This window comes from Halichoerus grypus, chromosome 13 (genome assembly GCF_964656455.1).
Source record: "Halichoerus grypus chromosome 13, mHalGry1.hap1.1, whole genome shotgun sequence".
In the NCBI taxonomy this organism is placed as follows: domain Eukaryota; kingdom Metazoa; phylum Chordata; class Mammalia; order Carnivora; family Phocidae; genus Halichoerus; species Halichoerus grypus.
This window is the reverse complement of record NC_135724.1, coordinates 36677928-36695256: the sequence shown is the minus strand read 5'-3', so window position 1 is coordinate 36695256 and position 17329 is coordinate 36677928. Positions and strand designations below refer to the sequence as shown.

General features: G+C 42.1%; 1 protein-coding gene and 1 long non-coding RNA gene across 5 annotated transcripts in view; one reads left to right on the top strand and one right to left on the bottom strand.

Annotated features, from left to right (window-relative positions):
- LOC118533873 (zinc finger and SCAN domain-containing protein 30) overlaps window positions 1-17329 on the bottom strand; it is a 508183-nt gene that overhangs the window by 84005 nt on the left and 406849 nt on the right. The gene's annotated exons all lie outside the window — the stretch shown is intronic.
- LOC118533882 (uncharacterized) overlaps window positions 1-17329 on the top strand; it is a 146264-nt gene that overhangs the window by 1566 nt on the left and 127369 nt on the right. For both annotated transcript variants that reach the window (XR_013443337.1, XR_004916409.2), the window contains exon 2: window positions 2132-2243. This is a non-coding gene — a long non-coding RNA (uncharacterized LOC118533882). The remainder of the gene's footprint in view (window positions 1-2131; window positions 2244-17329) is intronic.

Below are 17329 nucleotides of genomic sequence, written 5' to 3'. Positions count from 1 at the left end.
GGTAGGTAGGTTAATTTAATCAAGGCAACGAGGCATCTGAAACAAGAGCGGTCAATGCCTGACAATGGTGTGAAGTCATAGAAGGTAGTTGAAGGAGAACATGGACAACAGTTGAAAGCTGCAAAGAGAGTAAGGAACTGTGAAAAGCAATAGGATTTGGCAAGAGGTCAGGAGTGAATTGATGGATTTGGATTCCACTAGATATGCAGATCATTCCCAAAGCTGAAGTTAAAAAAACATCTAAAAGACTACTTATGAAAGTTTCACAGTATGTTTGATAAAGCACAGGTTTTGTTTGCCTTTTATTTTTTTACTTTTGGGGGCAGAGTGAAAAATTAGCAGGAACAAGGTCCTAGTAGAGAGCACATCTACTATATACCAGATGCATGGTACTAACTGAGAATTCAAATGTAATATACAGATTCTTGCTCTTTTTTTTTTTTTTAAAGATTTTTTCATTTATTCATTGAGACAGAGAGATACAGAGCATGAGCAGGGGGAGGTCCAGAGGGAGAGGAAGAAGCAGGCTCTCCGCTGAGCAAGGAGTCCGATGTGGGACTCGATCCCAGGACCCTGGGATCATGACCTGAGCTGAAGGCAGAGTCTTAACCATCTGAGCCACCCAGGCGCCCCGAGATTCTTGCTTTTTAGGAACCGATAGACTAAGAAGAAGGGTGTATAAACTGACGGTTGTGAACAACGTGGCAGATGTTCTGATGGAGCTATCTACAGGATGCTATAAAAGCACAAAGAAAGAAGGTGCTGGGGCAGGGGGGAGAGGTGGAGAGAGTGAGACTGGGATTGATGGGGGAAAGCTGAGTGCCATGTAGTCCAAACTGAGGAGCCAGTGCAGAAATTTTGTATTTGCTGAGATCGATGGATGGCAAGCCATGAGAGGCTCAGGGTGAGGATGAAGAAAGAAGTAGCTTGCTTTAAAAGATGTGGCAGGCCAGGTAAAAGGCTATGAACTAAAATTTGAAGTAGGATCTGGAGTAAGTGGCACAAGCCTATCTGCAGTTCAGCTAGAACTCTGTGATGGCAATGTGAAGGTTGGATTTGGGAGGAGACAAAACTCAAGGCAGGGTGACCAGCTCTGAAACTATTGTGAAGATCTGGACGGCAGCTGTTGGAGATCTGAACTAGTGCAGAGGGAGTGAGGATGGAGGCAGATCAGGAAACATTAGGATGCTAATGCTTGCTTGGTGGGCAGACTGACAGATGATTGGATAGTGTATCATTTAGGTAAATTTTTTAAAAGATGGTATGAGCAGGTTTGACAGTGGGTTATGTGGACATTTGAGGAGAATTTTCAGTAGATTGAATCTGAGGCTGAATAATAGGTGATAATCAATACCCTCTACATAATTGGACATTTTATGAGATTATGTAAAAATAAATATCAAACATGCCATATACCTGAATGCTTCCCTTATATAAGCATATTAAACTCCCTATGAATTTCATAAACCACTTATTAATGCAGTGAAGAGGGCAGTCACTCTATAATATTATATTCACTCTTCTACTTTTCTTCTTCATCACTGTATTTCTTTTTTTTTTTAAGATTTTATTTTTAAGTAATCTCTACACCCAACATGGGGCTCAAACTCACAACCCCAAGATCAAGGGTTGCATGCTCCATGGACTAAGCCAATTAGGCGTCCCAATCACTGTATTTCTTTATCCCAACATATTTACTCTCCATCTGGTTAGAAACTTTTACAGGTGTGCATCTGTATCCATCTGTACACACACTCATTTTTTTCCTTGCCTAAAGAAGCATGAAGAGGTATGTTAGAGACAAGCTGCCATGTTTCTACAAGGATCCTGAGTTAGAGAGTTAGGTTTAGAAATAAAAGGCAATTTGCCTACAATGGAGCTATGGTTTCCAAGAGGGTGGTGGAGAGTGTGTGTAGGAAGTCCAAGTGTGCGTACATACTGAATAGCTGTGAGAGTTTGGATGAGTGAGCCATGTGTCCCTTTGTGGAAGACAAGAATGAAGTATCAAGTTAGGAAAACAACTAAGGAAGCATCCCAGACTGAGTTTATCTTCCCATACTTACACCCTCAACTGCCATTCTTCTCAGATTCCTTCTTTGATAGTGAAACTCCTGTTGGCTCCGTATTCCAGGCAGAAGTCTTAGAAGTCATCTTGGATATTTCCCTCTTCCTTGTTCACTGTTTCCAGAAGTGAGCAGACAGACCTGGGTTCACTCCTCAACTCTGCCACAAGCCAGCTGTGGGTAAGTTCCTAAAATTTGCTAATCCTTGTCTCATTACAAAATAGGGATCACAATAGTCATCTCGTTGGAAGAAGATTAAAAAAACTAATGTAGGTAGGTAAAGCTCCCCAGGCAATTCCAGTGGGCAGCTATATTAGTTTCTTAGGGCTGCTATAACAACCACAAAATTGGTGCCTTAAAACAACAGTTCTGGAGGCCCAAAGTCTGAAATCAGTGGCACTGGCCAAAATCAAGATGTCAGCTGAGCCGCACTCCCTCTGGAGGCTCTAGGGAAGAATCCAGTCCTTTCCTCTTACGGCTTCTGGTGGCTGCCAGCAGTCTGTGGCTTATGGCTGCCTCACCCCAGTCTTTAAGGCCAGCATCCTCAAGTCTTTCCTTTTCTCCCTCTGGTAAGGCTACATGTAATTGCTTTTAAGGCCTACCCAAAAAATCAAGGATAATCCCCGCCCCCGCCCCATCTCAGGATCCCTATTTTGTTCACTCCTGCAGAGACCTTTTCTCCAAATAAGGTAATATTTACAGGTTCCAGGAATAGGACCTACTGTCTTTGGGGCCATTTTATTGGTCTCCCACAGCAGCTGAGGTTGAGAACCTCCATATTAACTAAATAAAGAACTGACTCAAAAGGAAAGCTTGTTTGGGAAAATAAACATCTGATAGGCATTTAGGTTTTTTGGTTTGTTTGTTTTTTATTGAAGTATAGTTAACATACAGTGTTACGTTAGTTTCAGGTGTACAATATAGTGATTTAACAATTGTATACATCACTCAGTGCTCATCATGATAAGTGCACTCTTAATCCCCTTTATTTCACCCCTCCTGCCACCCTGAGAAGAGTTTTCTTTTTTTTTTTTTTTTTTTAAAGATTTTTTTTTTTTTTATTTGACAGAGCACAAGCAGAGGGAGAGAGAGGGAGAAGCAGGCTCCCTGCTGAGCAAGGAGCCCGATGTGGGACTCGATCCCAGGATCCTGGGATCATGACCTGAGCTAAAGGCAGCCACTTAACCGACTGAGCCACCCAGGCGTCCCCTGAGAAGAGTTTTAACCCATGGTCTGTGGGCTCTCTATCTGTAGATCTCTACACCCAACCTGATTTAGCGGTGCCTGATGTGGTAACCGCTAAATACATGTGGCTACTTAAGTATAAACTTATTAAAATTAAATAAAATTAGGAATTCAATTCCTGAGTCACTTTTGCCAATTTCAAGTCCTCAGTAGCCTCATATGACCAATGGCTGTCACACTGACGCACAAGCATCACGGTACAGAGCTCTAATGGACACCACTGAACTGTGTGTTTCTAGGTGCGTATGTGTACTTCTCTGGGGACAGGGTCTAACAGAAGACACAAGTTATCAACCTTGACAAAGACTAGCCTGTGATGTGATTTATTTGCCCCATAATTTTGAAATTGAATTGGTTTCCAAAATGTAAATTTTGATTCAATACATTAAAGAAAATCCACACTACTCACTTCTTTTGGAAAACTGAAAAATCTAAGAATACTGATCCTGCATTCCCTCTGGACAAATATTTCTTGGAGCGAAGTAGCTGCTCCCTGTGGACACTTAGAGCCTGCTTTCCCCAGTTGCTAAAAGTCCCCACCTGCCCCTTTCCAGTTCCATCACCTGCGTAGCTTCTAGTCTGAGATTTCTGGTCTTCATCTTCTGTCTGATTCTCAAAGATGTCCACGACCCATATCACTGCTTCTCCAAGTTGAATGTGCATAGGAATCACTTGAGGATCTTGTTAAAATGCAAATTCTGATTCAGTAAGGTTGAGGTGGGGCCCAAGTTTCTACATTTCTGACACATTCCTAGGTAATAATAATACTTTGAGTAGCAAGGCTCTGATTGAATCTGGGAGCTGGTTCATGATATCTAGCAACAAAGAAACAAAGGCAATGTCTATTTCCTAGACTAACTTAATGAAGAGCCAAATTCAAGCTGCTAGAAAGCTGGTCCAAATATCAGACAGGTTACAGCACTAGGAGCGGTACTGTACAATTGGTTAGTGAAATTTCTTTCCCCATCTTTAAAGTGGCTTGTTTGGTATTTGAGAGTGAATTTGTACCAATTAGAACTTAATTTATTTTTTATTTTTTGGAAGGTTTTATTTTTACTCCACTTATCATACAGTACTATTAGTTTCATTTGTATAATATAGTAATTCAACACTTCCATACAACATCCAGTGCTCATCACATAAGTACATTCCTTAATCCCCATCCCCTATTTCCGCCATCCCCCCACCCACCTACCTCCCCTCTGGTAACCATCCATTTGTTTTCTGTAGTTAAGAGGCTGTTATATGGTTTGCCTCTTTCTCTTTTTTTTATCCCTTTGCTCACTTGTATTTCTTCTTAAATTCCATATATAAGTGAAATCATATGGTATTTGTGCTTCTCTGAATGGCTTATTTCACTTAGCATCATACTCTCTAGCCCTATCCAGGTCGTTGCAAATGCCAAGATTTCATACTTTTTTATGGCTGAGTAATATTCCATTGTATATATATGCCACTTCTCCCTTTTTCTTTTCCCCCTCACATCTAGGGTTAGGGTTCAGGATAGGACTGGGGAAAGGGTGAGGGTTAGGATTAGGGCCAGGGTGAGGGTATGGGCCTTGTATACTGCTGTTCGGAGACCACTCCATAGGATGTTGGTTAGGGTTAGGGGTTAGGGGTAATGTTATGGTTCAGGTTAGGGTTTTGGTATGAGCCTGGTATCCTGCAGTTCAGAGACCTCTCCAGACTTCTGCTTGGGTGTGATTAGACATGGCATCCATCCACCAAGCTGAGGCAAGGGAGTGACTTAGAGCTCTAAATACTCTTTTTTTAAAAAAAGGTTTATTTATTTAGGGGCTCCTGGGTGGCTCAGTCAGTTAAGCGTCTGCCTTCGGCTCAGGTCATGATCCCAGGGTCCTGGGATTGGGTGCCACATCGGGCTCTCTGCTCAGCGGGGAGTCTGCTTCTCCCTCTCACTCTCCCGCTGCTTGTGCTCTCTCTCTCTCTCTCTCTCTGTGTCAAATAAATTATTTAAAAAAAGATTTATTTATTTTAGAGAGAGAGAGTATGTGTGTGTGTACACTAGCAGGGGAAGCAGCGGGGGGCAGGAAGCAGACTCCCTGCTGAGTAGGGGAGCCCAAAGCAGGCCTCCACCTCACAACCCTGAGATCATGACCTGAGCTGAAACCAGGAGTTGGATGTTTAACCCACTGAGTCACCCAGGTGCCCCTAAATACTCTTTAATTAGATGTTCAATTGTTACTTCTGTTTTTATCTCCACCTTCACACCCATTTTCAGAAATATTACCAATTCTTAAAGGTTTGGGATCTTCCCCAGAATAACTCGGCTGCTCTCAGCTTTTCTTATTTTGTGTTCAGGAACCCACTTTCTCAATTCTAGTGTTAGGGTTAGAGTTACAGTAAGGGTTAAGTTTAGGGGAAGGTTATGTGCCTGGTATCCTATAGTTCAGAGACCTTGCCAGAGGATTAGGTTTATGGTTAGGGTTAGGGAAAGAGTTACGCTTAGGTGTTCCAGTTACAGGTTAGTGGTAGGACTAGGGTTTGTGTTAGGGTGATGGTTAGGGTGAGGGTGAGGGCTACTGTATGTGCAAGGTGTCTTACAGTTCGGAGACCTTTCCAGAGAAGAAAATCCTAGACTTCTGCATAGGTGAGAATAGACGTGGTAGCCATCCACTGAGCTGAGGCATGGAAGGGATTGGGTACTCTAACTAATCTTTAAACAGATACTCAGTTGTTCCTTCTATTTTTATCTCTGTCGTCACACTCATTTTCAGAGCATTATTATTTAAATACCCATTAGTTAAATAGTAATATTAGTTCCAGGTACAATATTAGTTCCAGGTGTATAACATAGTGAGTCAGCATTTCCATACGGCGCCTATTGCTCATCACAACAAGTGCTCTCCTTCATACCCATCACCTATTTCACCCATTCCTTCTCCCACTAAAACTAGTTTAATTATTGCACAGATATGGGTGGAGTTGTTTTTAATTGCCCACTCAGCAAATGTCTCTGAGTTGAAGTTTGCCTCAGATTCTTAGCAGAAACCATTTTACCAAACATTCTGAAGATGATCAAACAACCTAAAGATGATACATATCTTCCTAGTGTGGATTTCTTGAATGACCAATAAGGGCTGAATTCTGACTCCCCATTCCCCAGTGTGGATGATGCAGTGCTGAATAAGGGTTGAGTTTTAAGTAAAGGTTTTTCAAGAGAATGTCCCAAAACTGAAATATGGGAATTCACAGATTAAAAGGGCCAACGCTTTGCATGCACAACATGAAGGATGAAGACCTATATCATTCTGGAATTTCTCAAAATATAGGACAAATTTGAGATCCTAAGAGCTTCCGGAATCTAACTAGCTGCAAACTAAAAATTGAAAAACGGGATGATATTAGACTTCTCAGTCTAGAAGATGATGAACAATGCCTTCAAAATCTTGAGGAAAATTAATTTCCCACTTAAACTCTGATGAATGATATTCAAAGTAGGAATAATTTTCAGATATGCAAAGCATTAAAAAAAACGTTACCTCCCATGCACCCTTTCTCAGGAGGTTACTGGAGGTCTACCTAAAAGAGAGAGTAATCCAAGTAACAAGCATAGGGGATTCAACATAGTAGGTAATGGAAGAAATTCTCGAGAGGGTGATAAAGGAGATCGAAGTTGAAAGTTTTGGAGCTAAGAAGATGGAGAGTTCAAGGCACATGCCTCCAAGGGGAAAAGTACTGCAGACAGAGTACTCGGTGTGTTTGTTATGTTCCATTGCTGAGAGCAGATGTATACTTTGGGGTGAAAGTTTGCAATTCTGGCAGGATTAGTGATGGGTACATAGAAGACTAAGCAAAGGGGGGAAACCATACTCATTTATCATTAAATCCAGGCAAAATGGTGTGCAAGAAATTTAATTATAGTACATTAGAAGGCTTAGCTATGAATAATACATACATCGTCATTATAATGTGAACACTGAAATCTGATCTAACCAAAATAAGTTAGAAGTATATTGGGAGGTTTGAGGGAAGGGGTGAATGACAATTCTGTATATGAAGGTAATGTGGCTGTGTAAGAGAGCTAAATCCTTATATTCCCTAAAATGAACTTAATAACATGTAAAAGTCAAATATCAAAAGAGATGGCTGTCTTAAGTTATTTAGAACGTGTAAATAAATCCCCATAGAAACAGCTATACAAATAGGAATTTGGATGCAGTTCTGCAGAGCAGGACTTAGTGGTGGGATGGGGGGGAAGGGACTGCCCTTGTCCATTCCAGGTCTTATAGACCAATTTGACTTTTCCATTATGAGTATCATAACATCAGTTATAGAGAATAAACTACAATTGCACCTCCCATTCCCTTTAAGCCTTCTGTAAGGAGCTTCTACCCTTAGCCCTTCCCTTGTCTTCCCTATTGTCAAATATAATTCACTTATTTTAGTCCTTATCTTCTCAGCATTTCCCATTATTACCTACAGTACTTCTTCCACTTTGAATTCTGTCCTCCCTTACTCCTCTGTCTTCGGGTTCTCTTCCTTCTTCTGAACACTCCTTACAGTGGTTCCTCTTGTTCGGCATTCCCACATATTATTCGTGTTCTTCATTGTTCTGCCTTTGGTTCCTGCACTTTTCATGCTCTAGGCTCTCTTTGGGCTAGCTCATCTATTTCTACATATAAGCCTTCAACTACCATCTCTAAACCAGTGAGTTCCAGTTTATATCCTGAGCCTGAGCCTTTTCTTGAGCCTCCTCCGCATAGAGGTGACTTGAAGAAACATCACTACTTGTTTGTTTCACAGGCACCGTAAACCAAACCTGCGTTCTTCCTCACTTCCTCTCCACTCGCCTCTTTTTCTTCCTTATCTCCTGGATGAACACCACCATCCCCCCAGTAGAAATCTGGGATCTTCCAAGATGTGTCTCCGTCGCTCGTGTGCATGTCAGACGGGGTCTGTGTCCCATTCATCCTTGTGTTCTCTGTGTCATTTGTTCCCTTGAAGGTAGCTGGCACAGTGATCTCTAGTTAATTCTTGCTCCATAAATATGTGAATAAAACGAGGATCAAACTGATAAAAGGACAGTTTCTGAAATTTAACAGACTGTTCAGATAGATTTCAAGGCACAGAAGACAGACAACCCGCAAGGAGAGCCCACTGGTCAGAGAGCTGCTGCAGGAGGATATGTTGGAATAAAGCATGATGGCTTCATGACATTTTCACGTGAAGAGACGGACATCTGAAATTTCCCACAATACCGAAAATCCACGTCTGATAAGACAGTAAAGCCTAATGAGAGGAGAGATGTATGGTAGAATTTCAGAGTCTGCTATAATCTTGGGTGTTCAGCACATTGTCCATACAGAATCTTGCTTCTCGCCTTTCTCCCAAAGCATAGGGCTTCAGCTATTCATTCATGAGTTGGTTCTCCCCAAACTGGAACTGAGCATTTGGTAATAACTGGGTTTGGTGCTGTATTAGCTCCCTAGGACTGCCATAACAAATTGCCACGAACTTGGTGGCTTAGGACAACAAGAATTTATTATCTCATTGTTCTGGAGGCTAGAAGTTTGAAATCAAGGTGTTGGCAGGCCCATGCTCCCTCAGAAAGCTCTAGAGAAGAGTCCTTCTTTACCTCTTTCCAACTTCTCATGGTTGCTGGCAATCTCTGCCTCTGTCATCACATGGCTTTCTTCTCTCTGGTCTAAGTGCGGCTCCATGTCTCATTTCCCTTTAAAAGGACACCAGTCATTGGATTTAGGGCCCACCCTCATCCTGTATGACCTCATCTTAACTAATTACATCTGCAAAAAAAAGGTACATTTCTAAATAAGGTCACGTTCCAAGTTTCCAGGTGGACATGAATTTTGGAAGGATACTGTCAACCCATTACAGTGCTTTTGCCAGCTAGCAGTTCATTGAAATTCACCCTTTACCTGGTCTGTAAACATGAAATGGGCCTCTTAAATATTTTTCCTTTACCAACAAGCATGATGTTATGATTTGTCAAGTAGGAGGCTCTGGAAGACATTACAAGAGAAAGGGGCTTCCCGTCCTGGTTCTGGTGTGCTGGCTCGACAAGCTTAGCATGCAGCTCTCCAGGAGGCAGCAGCAGATCTCCCTGGCAGCAGTTTCTTTCTGCACCCTCTTGGGCAGGTTCAGAGCAGAGTGCCACTAGTGAGATACTTCAGAGTGAATGACTTTCCCTTGCACTCTGGAGAAAAGGCTTCCAGCAAGTTCCATTACCGTGGCACAATAGAGACTTCTCTGCTGTGCAGTGAGCCATGGCTGTGCACTGTCAAGGAGGCTGCTCATAATCAGGTGGACACTCCATGGATATAATTCAGTCTCTTACCCTAGTCACCCCAGTGCTTGCTCAGTGAGCCATAAACAAAGTGGCCACAGTGGTAGGGATGGAGGCTATGCATGGGGTTCAGAAACATGGACTTCCCCTACTCAGTGTTGATTTGTGTAACATTACTGCTGAGTAGCGAATCTGTCAACAGAAGAGGTCAACACTAGGCCCCTTATATGGCACCACTCTCCATGGGGACCAAGCAGCCACCTGGTGGCAGATTGATTACACTGGACCTGTTTCTTCACAGAGGAGGCAGAGATTCATCCTCCCTGGAATATGCATGTTTTCTGAGTGTGGAGTTGCCTTCTCTCAAGATAACACTTCAGCCAGCTGTACATCTGTGTACTTACGGAATGCTTTATCCATCATCGTGGTATCCTGCACGGCACTACTTCTCAGCCGGGAGCCCATTTCACAGCTAAAGAAGTACAGCATGGGGCTTATGCTTATGGAATCAGCTGGCCTTAACCCTCATATTCCATCACCTAGGAGCAGATGGCTAATTGAGAGTTGGAGTGGCTTATTGAAGACTCATTTGTGGTGCCATTTGGGAGACAATACCCCAAAACAATGTGATTCTGTCTCACAGGATACAGTGTAAGCTTCGAATCAGCAACTGTTATAGGGTGTTCTCGCTCCCATAGCCAGAACACATGGATCTGAGCATCAAGGGGTAGAAGTGGGAGTGGCCCTTCTCACTCTTAAACTCAATAACCCATTTGCAGGATTATTTTTCCTGCCCCAGAAACTTTGAGCAATGCTGTTATGAAAGTCATAGTCTCCAAGGGAGGAATGCTTCCATTAGCAGACACAGTGGTTCAATTGAATTGGAAAGTGAGAATGCCTCCTGGACATTCTGGACTTCTTATATCATTGAACCAACTGGCCAAAAAAAAAAAAAGTCACTCTAGGTGAGGTGAACTCGAGTTGCTGCTATAAATGCAGACAAGAAGGACTATGAAACCCAGGGAGTTACTTGGAGGTGCCTAGGAGTGAAGGTTTTGGTCACTCCAGGTGAATTTCAGGCTGAGGATGGGGGAAATGTGGACTGGGGAGTGGAAGAAGGAAGATGTAGATATCATTGACAGCCTCACAGCAAATCGCAGAAACCATGACAGCAGGAGCTTTGTGTATTCTCTGTTATACATACGTGTTTATTTTATATGCTAAACAGTTTCTTCCATCTCCTTCCCATTGTTATTTTATGTACCTAGAGTTGAAAGTTAACTTCACAATGTATTCGTTAGGTAACAGAATATTTAGTGGGACTTTGCCTGAATTTGAGGAGTAGTTAAGATCACCAGTGATGGATACAATGACTTTTGGCACTGTGTCTCTCCGTATTTTGAGGAAAAGGTGAGAACTTTAGCTTAAAGACAGATAGTTGTATTTTGTTACAAGAAAAACTGGAGTTGTTTTATTGATGTACAGAAGTTCAAAAATGTATAGAAGAGTGCACATGGAAGCTGAATAGCCACAGAGCTACCCTCATTTGTATTGCTGTGCTTTTGCTTAAGCTATTCTTTGAGTCTTAAATGGCTCTTCTTATTCTCTCAAATTTGAGGCCCAGCTTGTTTCACCATGAAGTGAACCAATTACTTTACCCTATAGTGATTTCCTCCCCTCATGTCCCTGAAGAACTTGACTACATCACACGTTTAGCACCTAATTATACTCTGAATGTAATTTTCCTCTAATTATTTGATGTGTTATACTGCCTTTCCACCAGCCCCAGTCCACCAGATCCAAAGCTCTTTAGGACTATGGCTCTTTTTCTTTCTTTTCATTATCCATCAAAAACACACATATGAATACACACTCAATGAATACGTCTTAATTAAATAGCTGTCCTCACTCACTTGCTGCACTGGTTAATCTGCTTCTTGCTCCAAATTCACTTTCAGCTAATACAGTGTTTCCCAACCTAATTTGACTAGAGAGTACTTTTGACATTAATATACAATGTCTCAAAACCACTTGGGAATTTAAAAAAATCTCATCAGTTTTTTGCTTTGTATATAGTAGTGACTTATATAAAATATTTTATTTTGGATTAACATATCATAAAATTCTTTTAAAAATATACTCTATAACGTTGGTTAATATGACTTTTCCCATTTCTTAAAAATAATTATGTAAGAAGAATTAAAAGGACATACTGTAGTTCCTCAAAAAATTAAAAATATGATCCAGTAACTCCACTTCTGGGTACAAACTTAGAAGAACTGAAAACAGTCTTTTTTTTTTTTTTAAAGATTTTATTTATTTGACAGAGAGAGACACAGTGAGAGAGGGAACACAAGCAGGGGGAGTGGGAGAGGGAGAAGCAGGCTCTCCGCTGAGCAGGGAGCCCGATGTGGGGCTTGATCTCAGGACCCTGGGATCATGACCTGAGCTGAAGGCAGATGCTTAACGACTGAGCCACCCAGGCGCCCCTGAAAACAGTCTTGAAGAGGTATTGTTCATAGCAGCATTATCTACAATAGCCAGAAGATGAAAGTCAAACAAGTGTTCACCGAGAGATGAATAGATAAACAAAATGTGGTATTATACATGCAATGTAAAATTATTCAGCCTTAGAAAGGAAGGAAATTCTGACACGTGCTACAACATGAATGAATATTGAGGATATTATACTAAGTGAAATAGGCCAGTCACAAAAAGACAAATACTATGTAATTCCACTTACATGAATGGAATCAATAGAGCAGTGAAATTCATAGAGAAAGAAAATAGAATGGAGGTTGCCAAGGACTGCGGGGGGAGGGAGAGGGGAGTTGGTGTTTAATGGGTACAGTTTCAGTTTTGCAAGGTGGAAAGTATTCTGGAGATTGGTTGCACAACATGAATATGCTTAACACTACTGAACTGTACCCTGAATGGTTAAGATGGTAAATTTTATGTTGTGTATATTCCATCACAATTTTAAGAAATCCAACAGAGTCTATAAAATGAAATTTATAGAGAAGATTATTCAGGAACCAGTAAAAAAATATTGAGAAAAATTAAAGAGGACCAAAATAAATGGAGTGATTAGAAGGATTAGAAGACCTGATATTGTGAAATGACAATTCATTCTAAAATTATTTGTAGATTTATCTGTAGATTTATTGCAATCCCAATAAAAATGTCAATACTTTTTCTGGAAATTAAAAAGGCCTGGTACTAACATTTATATAGAAACGCAGAGTTTAGAAGAGCCAAGACACTCTTAAAGGAGAAGAATGAGGTGGTACCCTATTGCCTGTCAAGATGTATTAAAAGTCTGCAGTGGGGCACCTGGGTGGCTCAGTTGGTTAAACGTCTGCCTTCGGCTCAGGTCATGGTCCCGGGGTCCTGGGATCGAGCCCTGCATAGGGCTCCCTGCTTGGCAGGAAGCCTGCTTCTCCCTCTCCCACTCCCCCTGCTTGTGTTCCCTCTCTTGCTGTGTCTATCTCTGTCAAATAAATAAAATCTTTAAAAAAACCAAAAAGTCTGCAGTAACTAGAACAGTGTAGTATTAATGTAAGGATAATAAACATATCAGTGGAAGAGATTAAAGATTCCAGGAATAGATGCACACATACATGGTTATTTGATGATTGACATGAATAGCACTGCAGAATAGTAGGTGAAAGATGGTCTTTTCAGTAAATAATGTGGCTCAGTTAAATATCTATATAGAAAAAGTAAAATAAAATTTTATTCTTACCTCACACCATACACAAAAATCATTTCCAAGTCAGTGGTAGACCTAAATGTGAAAATCAAAACAATAAAGATTTTGTAATATAACGTAGGAAAATGTCTTCAAGGTATTGGGATAGGGAGTGATTTTAAAAATAGGATACTAGGGGCGCCTGGGTGGCTTAGTTGGTTGTGCTTCTGACTCTTGATTTTGGCTCAGGTGATGATCTCAGGCTCAGTGGGGAATCTGCTTGAAATTCTGTCCCTCTCCCTCTGCCCCTCCCCTCACTTGTGTGTCCTCTCTCTCTCTCAAATAAATAAATCTTAAAACAATAAAACAAAAATAAAACACTAAAAGCACTAGTCACAAAGGGAAAAATTATGAATTTGACTTATTAAAATTCTGAACTTCTATCCCTCAAAAGACTGAAAAGGCAAGCAAGTGTGGAATCCCAGGATGATTATTGCCGTGCAACAATGAGGGGGTAAGTAATTAGTCTTATTTGAGTGGCAGCACTGAAGAGAGCTCCACTAACTTTTTTTTTTTTAAAGATTTTATTTATTTATTTGACAGAGAGTGAGAGCAGGAACACAAGCAGGGGGAGTGGGAGAGGGAGAAGCAGGCCCCCTGCTCGATGTAGGACTCGATCCCAGGACCCTGGGATCATGACCTGAGCCGAAAGCAGACGCCCAATGACTGAGCCACCCAGGCACCCTCCAATAACTTTTAAAAGTAGTATTGTTGGAGGTTCCAGATTTGTTTAAAAAAAAAATTAAAGGACCTTACAGCTTCAGTAAAGAGTTTGGGCTTTAACTTTGATAAGTACCTAGAAGACTAAGCAAATAAAAAAATGAAGCCATGTAATGATTTTACAGGAGCAAAAATATACAAGGATGTTACCAGAAAGAACATATAATTATACAGTACTTTTTGGTTCATCTCTGAACAGTATTTATGAGCTCATAAATCATAATATGGTAAACATGATTCGTTAATATTATAACTATATTTAGATATACTGTATATGTTTAAATATAGAATAATATAACATTAAAATTAAACATAGAATATTTATATTTAAATATATTTTTATTCATTAACACTGTTATAACTACATTTAGAGAAGAAGGAGGTGATAGGGAAAGAAGTAAATCCCTAGCTTCCCAGGCGGTGATATAGTGTTCTTTACCCTCTTCTCCACAAGAGGGCACAAGATGAATAAGATTTTCAATTCCATTGTTTCATTGCTGGCTTTTGGTTGTTACCAGCCAACCACCGCGTACTTCCATTTTGGTATTGTTGACAAACTGCTATTGTTAACATCTAAACAACCATCTTTGAGTTCAGGGCACTGTGAAAGGGATGTCCAGACAAAAAGGCATGATTCAAAGCACTCAGAATCTAATGGGATCACAGAGGGGAAAAGAACAATCCATTTGGAGGACATGCTAAGGGCCCAAGGAGTCCTGCAGGTCACGAGCTGGGGGTGTTCCTTTGGAGAGGTTGGAGTGGTGGGGTGGGGGGAGGGTGGGGCACAGCCGGCAGCAATGTCAGTGATGCATTTGGACGAGGCAGTGGGGATGGGATAGACTGCACGTGGTGGTATCAACTGTGAGAGCACTGAGGGCCCAGGATGGCCCTGGGAATGCAGGAGATTGTACTCTAGAAGACTTGTGCGTGGGGAGGAAAGGTTTCGCCACCAAGACTCTGCCTGCAAACACTGGGCAGAGCCAGGTCTGTTCTCCCTTCTTTGCTCCTTGCGGCCTGCTATGTTCCATGTTCACTCAAGGCTCCATGACCTCCACACACACCCACCCTGCCCTGCCCACCACACCCCATGGCCGTCTTCTGGTGTACTTCACCCTCTCCTCACAGAGGCCATTTCCTGGTCCAGGGCTCTTTTCTCATCGAGACTGGTGTTTTCCTTCAGGCCTCTCCCCACTTATCTGAAGGTTTGCTCTCACATATCAAGCCTAGGCTACCTTCTTGTGCAGGACCTCTAAGCTCCTCTGACCAACTATTCCCCTTCTTTTGTTTTTTTATTTTATTTTATTTTTTTTAAAGATTTTATTTATTTATTTGAGAGAGAGAGAGAGCACATGAGAGGGGGAGGGTCAGAGGAAGAAGCAGACTCCCCGCTGAGCAGGGAGCCCGATGTGGGACTCGATCCCGGGACTCTAGGACCATGACCTGAGCCGAAAGTAGTCGCTTAACCAACTGAGCCACCCAGGCGCCCCTATTCCCCTTCTTTTAGCCTGTTTCCTTTCTTGAGCTTCCCTGGTCTCTAGGCCTCTTCTCCTCTCCCACCACCGACATTGTCATCCTTCTTTCCCATGGTGTCACATCTGTCACCCAGTCAGCTAACCTCTCTGAAGGCCCGGAAACGGACTGACTCCCAGGACCCATGGTGTTCTCATGAATATGGCTGGCACTGTTTACACACTTCCATTCCTCCTTTTATGGCTTCTTCAAGCTCTACTCTTGGCATTTCAACTGAATACAAGTATTTTCAAAGCCATGGCTCTGCTTTGGACTGAACTTGAGAAGTAGAAAGGTATGCACTACCTTTCAAATGTTACTAGGAGAGGATTTTTTTTTTTAAGATTTTGTTTATTTATTTGACAGAGAGAGACAAGCGAGAGAGGGAACACAAGCAGGAGGAGTGGGAGAGGGAGAAGCAGGCTTCCCGCTGAGCAGGGAGCCCCATGTGGGGCTCCATCCCAGGACCCTGGGATCATGACCTGAGCCGAAGGCAGATGCTTAACAATCGAGCCACCCAGGCACCCCTAGGAGAGGATTTTTAATTGAGCTTGTCCACTGTGCCATATAATGGTGTCATGGAAATCACACCAAACCAGGGGTCCTAATGCACAGGCTGGTCTCCTGTTGCTGCCCTTCCTGGCCAGGGCACCTCGGGCAAGTGAATTTACCTCTTGGAGTTTCAATTTCCTCGTCTGTAAAATGAAGGCAATGGTAGTAATTACCTCATAGGAATGTCTTGAAAAATAAATGAGGTAATAAATGAAGGAGTATTTGCTAAGTGTCTACACTAAAAAATGTAGCTATTATTATTACTATTATTTCTTAATCTGTAAAATTCAAGTGAGATTGCCAAGGGAAGACTGAATGATCTCCAAGAGGCTCCTTCAGGCTCTGTCTTCTGAGTTTGTCAAATACAATTTGCCATATTTGCTGGTCATGCTCTCTCCTTTTCTTCTCTGACAACTTCCACGTCACCGCAGCCCTTGGAACACCTCCATAAACAGCTCTTTGCACTAAATTCCTCTCTGCTTGAAAGAGTGAGTTGTTTCAGTTTCTGGGTGCAGAGTGGCTTTACCATCTGGGGAGTCAGCCCCAGACACCTGGGGCACACAGACCAAACCAGAGGAGTCACTGCCACTTCTGCTCACATTTGGGTTTCTAGGTATGAAAATGGGCCAAAAGATGCCATATTGGTTGCCATGACAAACCACCGGTTGTATACACATGTTTTTATTTCTATTCTGGAGCGAAATCTCATACAGCCTGCAATGGGGCAGTTTTTCTGGGCCTGAGGGAGGGCTGAACCTTCACTGATGTGCTGAACTGATCAGGTTGCCCAGCCCCCCTTAGGACATTTCTGTTTTTTGGCTTTTTGCTGCCTTCCTGCTTTAGAACAGTAGCCGTGAGTCAACCCGTTGTTCATCGCATGTGTAGGCTAGCATGGCAGAATTTGAAAATGGAGCTAGAATTGCCCCAGTTTGGGCTGAATGATAGGTGCTCGTTTCCCGGGTATGGCCAAGACTACTTACAAAGGAGGTTTCCAAAAACTGGTTCTGTGATCCCAGCTAACTTCCTATCTCTGGCCTAGAAAAGAGGTTTAAAAGACTAGAAAAGGCTGGATATGAGAAGGGATTTTGGAAAGAGCTGCTGGTGGTGCTGGTCCTAGCCTGTGCAGTGGAGGGAGAAACCAGAGGGCCTGTGTGGGAGGGGCCTGTGCTCCCACAGTTTGTAGGGGCAGAGGGAATGTGTGAGTGTTTTCCAAGGACCAGACTT